This window comes from Apodemus sylvaticus, chromosome 3 (genome assembly GCF_947179515.1).
Source record: "Apodemus sylvaticus chromosome 3, mApoSyl1.1, whole genome shotgun sequence".
In the NCBI taxonomy this organism is placed as follows: Eukaryota; Metazoa; Chordata; class Mammalia; order Rodentia; family Muridae; genus Apodemus; species Apodemus sylvaticus.
In genome coordinates this window covers 143,074,572-143,082,585 of record NC_067474.1, presented here as the reverse complement: position 1 = coordinate 143,082,585, position 8,014 = coordinate 143,074,572, and the positions used below count along the sequence as shown (strand labels likewise).

The 8,014-nt window shown below is 47.1% G+C and overlaps 1 non-coding gene across 1 annotated transcript; it reads right to left on the bottom strand.

The window, feature by feature from the left end:
• Positions 1 to 4,883: 4,883 nt before the first annotated feature.
• Positions 4,884 to 4,990, bottom strand: LOC127682029 (U6 spliceosomal RNA). Its single transcript, XR_007977331.1, has one exon. It is a non-coding gene; the product is annotated as a U6 spliceosomal RNA (small nuclear RNA).
• Positions 4,991 to 8,014: the final 3,024 nt, after the last annotated feature.

Genomic DNA, 8,014 nt, shown 5'->3' with positions numbered 1-8,014 from the left:
TTTGATGACTGAGTTCTTGGGGGCCATGCTGGCCTTGAACTTGATATGTAACTAAGGATGACCTTGAAATATACATGTATGTAGTATGTATATATGTATATATATATAGTATGTATGGTATGTGTGTGTGTGTGTGTGTGTGTATTTCTTCCTTGAGTTCTGAGATTAGAGCAAAACCCACAGTTCAATCCCCAGGACTTAAGTGGTGAGAAGGAAAGAACTGACACCCATAAATTGCATGGCTTAAATTATAAATGTATATGGTTTAAATAGGGCCTAGAGAGATGGCTCAGTGGTTCTGAGCTTGCTGTACCAGCGAAAGGACCAGAGTTTAGTTCTCAGGGACCTTGTGAAAACACACGTCTGTAAAGCACCTACGGGCACAATGAGGACTTCTAAGGCTGGCTGGGGGAGGGACACTCCTGGTCAGCGAGAGATGATGGGCAAAAAAGGTAGAGGTGACAGAGTATACCCGATACCCTAAAGCACTGACCCAGTCTTCCAATGTCCACAACACATCTCCACACACCACACACATCACCACAGGCATGCTAACAGGAAAGAGCAGTAAATCCTGTTTGGAAGTTCGGAGCACAGTGGGAGCCCAGGACAGCCCAGGACAGCCCAGGTTACCAGGATTGACTGAGCCAAGTCTGACTGAGAGGAAAGGTGAAGGGAGAAGAGGGAGAGAGGTTTTCCCTCTGCCAGCCTTTCCTCTGAACCTCCAAGGCCAAGGAATCACACAGCTCGGAGACGTGCCAGTGCACACTCACAGCCAACGGGAGGGACCCACAGTGAGCCCTTCCCTGTGGCTGTTCACACGCTCCATTAACTCATCCTGAACTTGTTAGTCATCTCCAGTGAGCTAACAGGCCCTCCAAAAACCTTCCCCTACAACAGAGGCCAGCGTGCTTTTTCCATAAAGGGCCAGGTAATAAATACCCCGGGGGCTGGGTATGCCATGTGTTGTAACAGATTCAGCACTAACAGAGTTGCACAGAAGTCACCATAGGCAACATACAATAGAGCAACCATGGTTGATGTCATAGTTAATCTTCGTTGACAGCTCGATCTTTGGGTGTGTCTTTGAGGGCGTCTTCATCCCACGGAGCAGTCCTGCCCTGAATCAAGAGGACAGGGCAGAGCTGAGCACTGGCTTCCTGACACAGCCTCAGTCTCCCCCGCTGCTTCAGTGTCTCCTGCTGCCGAGCCTGCCCCCCAAGATGGACTGTATCTCTTCCAACTGTGAGCCAAAGCAGACCCTTATTCCTACTCCGTCAGGTACTGGGTCAGACAGAGAGAGAAAGTAACTAACTCGGTTGTGTTCCCACAGATTTGTTGTTCAAAGAAAAATCTGAATCCATATACCTTTCAGTTGCCATAAAAATATTCTTCTGCTCTTTAGTTTCTTTCTTTCTTTCTTTCTTTCTTTCTTTCTTTCTTTCTTTCTTTCTTTCTTTCTTTCTTTCTTTTCTTTCTTCCTTCCTTCCTTCCTTCCTTCCTTCCTTCCTTCCTTCCTTCCTTCCTTCCTTCCTTCCTTTCTTTCTTTCTTTCTTTCTTTCTTTCTTTCTTTCTTTCTTTCTTTCTTTCTTTCTTTCTTTCTAGTTTTTCGAGACAGGATTTCTCTGTGTGGTCCTGGCTGTCCTGGAACTCACTCTGTAGACCAGGCTGGCCTCGAACTCAGAAATCCACCTGCCTCTGCCTCCCGAGTGCTGGGACCAAAGGTATGCACTACCACCGCCTGGCTGCTCGTTATTTTCAACCTATAAAAAAATGTAGCAAGAGAATGTAGTTACAGAGACTGGGTTGGGCCATGGTCATTTGTGACTTGCCAACCCTTGGTTTACAATAACCAGCACTGGCATGTATTCCCTGTTTGCTTGTTTTTCTTTTATTTTTAGTATGTATGTATGTATGTATGTATGTATGTATGTATGTTGTCTGCCAGGTGGTGGTGGTGCATGCCTTTAATCCCAGAACTTGGGAGGCAGAGGCAGGAGGATTTCTGAGTTTGAGGCCAGCCTGGTCTACAGTGTGAGTTCCAGGACAGCCAGAGCTAGACAGAGAAACCCTGTCTCGGAAAAAGAGGGTGGGGGGTGTTTCTCTGTGTAGCTCTGGCTGGCCTGGATCTCTCTCTGTAGACCAGGCTGGTCTCAACCATGGTGTACCCTATGCTGGGATGAAAAGGATGTGCCACCACCAGCCAGTGTGTGTGTGTGTGTGTGTGTGTGTGTGTGTGTGCCCAAGGAAGTCAGAGGGGTGTCAGCTCCCTGAAGTTAGAATATCGGGCAGTTGTAAGCTACAGGATTTGGGTGCTGGGGACCGAGTAAGGGCTGTCTGCAGGAACAATCTGTGCTTGTAAACGCTGACCCATATCCTCAGCTCTTGTTTGAACCCTGGGTTTACACTGAGCATTAGATCCTCCTGTCTTAGCTTCTGGGGTGCTGGCATTACACTCTGAGCAAGCATACCTGACCCCTTCCTACTCTGTTATATGCTAGTGATTCCAGGTCAGATTCTGTGTCTCTCTTGACCCAGGCTGTGCGGTAGAAGTCACCCACACCTGGGTCATCTCCATATTACATTTTAGAATGTTTTGTTTCCCACAAGGCATCATACATCCTCCAAATATTGTGACGATTAGAGATAAGTTTGGATCATCGTCCTGGTAATAGTGTAGAGCATGGGATGGCGATACCGGAGGGGCAGAACGGGTTAAGTGGGGTGTACTCAAACTCTGGGACAGTAGGAGTGGAGGTGCCCCCTCCCAACCTCCAATGCCTGCTCTAGAACGTGTAACCACCAACTGAGAGGACCATGGGACACTCAACCACATCGCATAGCACCTGGAATTCTCCATGCTGATGAGGTATCTAGATAGCCTTAGCCTTCAGCCAATGACCTTCCTTTCCTGAACATTCTCATGCCCTTCCCCCTAAAAGTACATAATCTCTGGGTCACAGCCACTCCCGATAAAGCACTACGAGCAAGCAAGGACCATCTCGGAGGGCTGCTTCATTAAAGATTGACACAGGGAAGGCCTTTGCCTAAACAAGCTGCGACCTAAGCTCTCCAAGGAGGGCCTTTCTCTCCAGCCCTTTTGGATCCCTGCACTCGGCCCTCACTCCCAGCCTGACCAGACCCTGTTTATCCTGGGCCCTTCTTCCCCCTTCCTGCCAGGCATGCAGATGCCCGGAGAGGAAGTGTGGCCCTCGGATCCCTGTTCCTCACCTCTGAGCTGGTAAACCGGCAGTGGGAGGCAGAGCCTGGGACCCACAATGAACCCGGGTACCACATAATAGCAGTAGTTAGGGCTAGGATAACTGTTGTGAGCTCCTGGTAACACTGCTTAGTAGGAGGAGGGCAAAGGTGGCTGGACCCTTGACAAGCATACCCATTTTTGAGCCACGGTGTACTTTGTGCTCTTGTGTCTTTGGTCTGTTGGTAGTCTAACTGTCTTGTTCGCATCTCCCCGGGGGCGGGGGAGTTCACATTATAGCAGAGAGGAAAAGCAAGTGGGCCAACCTGACCGTGTGTGCGTCCCCGTGCGTCCCCTCAAGGCAAGCGTGTTGTCGTTGCTTACGGCGCCACTGGCTCCGGTATCACACACTAAGCCTGAAGAGGGGGCAGGGAACGAATTTCATCCACACGCAGGCCTTGAAAGTCACATGGCAAGCTGGGCGCATGCCGTTAATCTCAGCACTCTGGAGGCACGGGCAGGCAGATCTCTCTGAGTTCCAGGCCAGCCTGGTCTACAGAGTGAGTCTAGGATAGCCAGGGCTACACAGTGAGACCCTGACTAGAAGAACAAAACAAAACAAAAAGTTACATGGCAAAACTGGAAGGAAATCCACACCCTGACACACACAATGTCCCACAAGTGTTAGGACCGTCCCAGTCACATCCCAGTCCCAGTCAAATGTGCCTTGAGGAGTGATCGGTGCCCATGGTCTGTGGTAAGTATGGATAGAAAATGCAAACATGTTTACATAATTGCTGTAAACACAGGAAGTTGACTTCACAAGTGAATGTTTAATGTTCTCTTTCTGGGAAGGATAGTGTTGGTATGTGTATGCGTGTGTGTGTGTGTGTGTGTGTGTGTGTGTGTGTGTGTGTGTGTGTTAGTGCACTGTGTGTGTACACATGACCAAGCAGACCAGAAGAGGGCATCAGATCCCGGGGAACTGGAGCCCCTGTGGGCTGCTAGATTTGACTGCTGGGAACCGAACCCCAGTTCTCCGCAACAGAAAGAGGAGCTCAAGCACTTTCTCTCCGACCTGGTGTTGGAATTTTGATGGGAGGAGGGCGTTGAATCTGCTTTGGTGAGATGGTCTTTAATTCTCAGGCACAGGAGGTCACTCTATTTTCCCATCTTCCTTTCCTCTCCAGAAGGTTTTGTAGATTTTACTACGCACATTGTTCATTTCTCTGGTTAGGAGTATTCCGAGACTTCTTTTTAATTTTTTTTCACAGCTCTTTTTTTTTTTTAAATTGAATATCATCTTCATTTACATTGCCAATGGTAAAACCTTTACTGATATCCCTCCTCCCCTAAGACCCCCCAAGCCCTCCCCCTCCCCCTTCCCCCTGCCTCCACACATATGCCTCTCCACCCAACACACTCCCTCCCCCCCCTCGGTTTCCCTTTGTTGGGGCCTCTGTTGAGCCTTTACCTGACCAAGGACCATTCCTCCCACTGATGCCCAACAAGGCCTTCCTCTGCAACATTTTTGGCTGGAACCATGTGTGCCCCTTGGTTGATGGTTCAGTCCCTGGGAGTGTTGGGGTGTCTGGGTGGCTGAAATCATTGTTCTTCCCATGGGGTGTTTTTAATTTTTTTTTATATATTTTTTATTCGATATATTTTTTATTTACATTTCAAAAAAAATATGGAACGCTTCACGAATTTGCGTGTCATCCTTGCGCAGGGGCCATGATAATCTTCTCTGTATCGTTCCAATTTTAGTATATGTGCTGCCGAAGCGAGCACTGTTTTTAATTTTTATTTTTCATTTATTTACTGTATGGTGTGAAACAAATGAATAAACAAACCCAGCAGGGGACAGAGGGTAAAGGCACTTGCTGCCAAGACTGATGACCTGAGTTTGATCCCAGGGACCCACACGGTAGACGGAGAGAACTGAATCTTGTTCCAACTTTACTCTCCCATTTAATTGATGCCCCGGTGGCAAGTGAGAGTCCCCTATTTGCTTTTCTTTGCTCTCAGTTTTCTTCAGGCTTAGAGGAAGCACGTGACCAGAACTGTCTCCTCATGTACATTCAGGGAGGGTTAACCCTCTGGGAGGATCCTGACACATCCTCTACCCCCGCCCCCACCAAGAAGCATGCTTCAATCTCCTAAATCAAGTCTAAATTCTGCCACGTTGACAATGATGGTTAACCAAGACAGCACCACAATCCAAAAGTTCTCTGTTGTTGTGTGACAAATCTCCCCCCAACCAAGTTATGTCAACCTGACACAAGCAAGAGTCATCTGAGAGAGGAGCCCTGAATGAGAAAATGGCCCTATCAGATTGGTCTGTTAGACAAGCCTGTATCATCATGATCTATGCCTGGTGTGGGCAGGCCCAGCTCACTGTGAGCAGCGCCATTCATAGGCAGGAAGTCCTGGGGAGTGTAAGAAATAGGTAGGAGGGGGCTGGAGAGATGGCTCAGCGGTTGAGAGCACTGACTGCTCTTCCAAAGGTCCTGAGTTCAAATCCCAGCAACCACATGGTGGCTCACAACCATCCGTAATGAGATCTGACCATCCGTAATGAGATCTGACGACTTCTGGTGTGTCTGAAGACAGCTACAGTGTACTTACATATAATAATAAATAAATCTTTGGGCCGGAGTGAGCAGAGGTCCTGAATTCAAATTCCCAGCAGCTACATGATGGCTCACAACCATCAGTACAGCCACAGTGTACTCATACATAAAGTAAATAAAACTTAAAGAAAGAAAGGAAGAAAAAAAAGAAAGAAACTCCAGTTTTCAGGCCTCCAGGTTCATGCCCTGACTGTCCTTTACAATGGATTGTAAGCTGTAAACCCTTCCTTCCCCATGTTACTTTTGGTCATGGTCTTTTTGTTGTTGTTGGTTGGTTGGTTTTTTTTGTTGTTGTTGTTTCGGATTTGTTTTTTTTTTTTTCCGAGACAGGGTTTCTCTGTATAGCCCTGGCTGTCCTGGAACTCACTCTGTAGACCAGTCTGGCCTCCAACTCAGAAATCCCCCTGTCTCTGCCTCCCAGAGTGCTGGGATTACAGGCATTCGCCACCCATTTTTATTTGAAATAGGGTCTCTCTATGTAGTCCTGGCAAGCCTGGAACTCCCTCAGCACAGTAGGGTGGCCTTAAACTTGCCATCTTCCTGACTTTGCGGGGATCACCTGATTGAACCACTTTGCTTGGCAAGCCCAACTTAATGGTTTAAACACCGAGCCTTCAGCTGGGGGAACACGTGCTTAGTACATGTGAGGTCTTGGGCTTAATTCCTCAATATTTTTTATTTATTTTATGTGTATGAGTGCTCAGTTTACACGTATGCCTCCATGACAAAGAAAGGCATCAGATCCTATTACAGATGGTTGCGAGCCACCATGTGATTGCTGGGAATTGAACTCAAGACCTCTGGAAGAGCAGTCACTAACCACTGAGCCATTTCTTTAACCCTGGGTTGAATGCTTAATTCTGAAAAACAAACAAAACATTTTCTCTTTGTAAAACTGTGAGGACCAACAGTCCAGGAGAACTTAGCTAGGTGATTATCAGGGCCTCTCAGGAAATTGTTGACTTAATGAACCAAGCACTTTATCTGGGGCTGCAGTCAGTTGGAGATGGGCTGGGGGACACCTCTCCAGGTAACCCACTCTGCTGTTGGCCAAGGCCTTAGTTCATCTCCTCAGGGCTTCTTCAGGATTCTCCTAGAGTAACTTATTCAAGACAGAAAGGAGCAAACCAGAAGCTACTGTGTCTTAGCAACCGAGTCTTTAAAGCCACGGCACCATTATTTCTACTTTAGTTTATTTTAAGAAGCCAGTCACTAGGTCTAGCCCACACCCATGTCAGCTGTCTTCAGCCACTCCCTTCTTCCCCTTCAGGAGAGTGTGTCAAACTATTTATGGGCATTTAGACATCATCGCATCTACCTCTGCTCTCATCTTCGCCTCTAGACTGGAGATGGGGCTTTTGGAGTCAGCATTTTCCCTCAGAGCCATTCTTAGAAATTCTTAGAAATCAAGCTACTAGAAACAATTTCTTCTGTGTGCTAACTAAAGATGTCCTTTTCATCCTCCTGGCTTCTATGAGTGTTTAAACTTGCTTTAAAAAAAAAAAGAATTTATTCTAGCTGGGTGGTGGTGGTACATGGCTTTAATCCCAGCACTCGTGAGTTCCAAGCCTGTCTGGTCTACAGAGTGAGTTCCAGGATAGTCAGAGTAACACAGAGAAACCCCATCTTGAAAAAAAAAAAACACTGTATAAATGGATGTGTTTCCTACATGTCTGTAAGCATACCTCATGTGTGCCTGGTGCCCAAGGAATCCAGAGAGGAGCTGGATCCTCTGGGACTGGATTTATAGACATGTGTGAGCTGCCGTGTGGGTGCTGGGAATCGAACCTGGGTCCTTTGATGAGCAGCCAGCATTTTAAACCACCGAGTCATCTCTTTGTCCTGCTAAACTTGTCTTTAAAATCCTCTTATCTATATCACTGTCTAACAACCACTCTCTCTCCTCGCCTGGAATAATGTTAAAACACAGTCCTATTCCTATTCTGGAATAAGAAATAATAAGAAATCTGAAATAATTCCTATTTTCTTCCCATTAAGATACAGCACCTTTGGGCTGGAGAGATGGCTCAGCGATTAAGAGCACTGACTGTGGTTAAGAGCACTGCTCTTCTGAAGGTCCTGAGTTCAAATCCCAGCAACCACATGGTGGCTCACAACCATCCATAACGAGATCTGACTTCCTCTTTTGCAGTGTCTGAAGACAGCTACAGTGTAATCACAT